Source organism: Halyomorpha halys, unplaced genomic scaffold, assembly GCF_000696795.3.
Source record: "Halyomorpha halys isolate HHAL.00 unplaced genomic scaffold, Hhal_1.1 Scaffold81.1, whole genome shotgun sequence".
In the NCBI taxonomy this organism is placed as follows: Eukaryota; Metazoa; Arthropoda; class Insecta; order Hemiptera; family Pentatomidae; genus Halyomorpha; species Halyomorpha halys.
In genome coordinates this window covers 1,536,437-1,537,587 of record NW_027115240.1, presented here as the reverse complement: position 1 = coordinate 1,537,587, position 1,151 = coordinate 1,536,437, and the positions used below count along the sequence as shown (strand labels likewise).

Here is a 1,151-nt window from a genome sequence, read left to right as displayed (position 1 = left end):
TTTTTAACTTGTTTTGTCAGTTTCTCTAGCACAATAACATTATAAGATAATAAGAGTTATCCTAGAGGGAGTTTATATAACATAAAAGTTAATGAAAGGGTTGAATCTGATTAAACTGATCAATTACCAATAGTATCAATTGATTGACTGATAAAACATCCACATCACACTGTAAGAGTTTCTGTCTAAGGGCTTATGCAACATGGTGTACTGCATTGTGATGAAAAACGATACCTCTTATCATAGCCGATTCTGGCCATTTTTTGTCAATGGTAAAGTTTTCCATTTTGTCATGTTTTAGAGAAGTGTACTCCAATTATTTTACTGCAATAAAAGGAAATAGAATGAATAAAAATAAAATAAAAACAATCACACAATAATTTATACAATTTTTGTTTCTTTATGAAATACATTTAGTTTATCTTATATTTGTAAAAAAATATTTAAAAAAAAGGAGGTTCAACACAATTATCAGAAAAATGTTAATATCATCAGATAAACCCACACTCTTTTAAAGGCATTAGCGTAAGCACAGTTTTATCGAATTGCAGATGAAGAGTTCAAATCTGGAAGTACCAGCACATTCACAGGCCCCACATACAGCTGAATAGCAATAAAAATAATATTAGGAGAAGATGGTCGGGGGGTGTAGTCAGCAAAGATACAAAAATAGTAAAGCTTATTTATTTGTACCGAGGTTTCAACCTGGATTTCAGGCCATCTTCATCAGGGCTGAAAAAACAAAAATGAGATAGCCATAATTCAGAGAAACATTAAAATAATAATAAACAAACCTAGAAATATGTATAAACTTAAATTAAGTAGGTAGTAGTTGGCTGATACTAGTAGAAGATAAAATATAATATTAAAGAGGTAAGAATTATACAAATAAATGACGTCTCAAGAACTATTTGACGTCTGGGTGTCTACTGGGGCTTAATTTGAAACAAGTTAAAAACATCATAAAGTACATATGTATATATAGTTTACCGTAAAAATTGATATATAAGAAGATGGTCAGGGTTGCGGTCAAAAGTGAAACAAAAATAGTTTACTACTATTTATTTTCCAACGTTTCGCCCCACTTTGCAGGGCTTCATGAGGGCTAAAAAGATACAAAATGATACTATGATAAGATACAATGATAGGAA

General features: G+C 30.5%; 1 long non-coding RNA gene across 3 annotated transcripts in view; it reads right to left on the bottom strand.

Moving 5' to 3' along the window:
* Positions 1-16: 16 nt before the first annotated feature.
* Positions 17-1,151, bottom strand: part of LOC106692971 (uncharacterized) — a 12,802-nt gene continuing 11,667 nt past the window's right edge. For 2 of the 3 annotated variants that reach the window (XR_010844787.1, XR_001345032.3), the window contains one exon: positions 17-324. This is a non-coding gene — a long non-coding RNA (uncharacterized lncRNA). Of the gene's footprint in view, positions 325-384; positions 733-1,151 lie in introns of those variants that run through there. The other variant, XR_010844788.1, reaches the window with a different exon arrangement.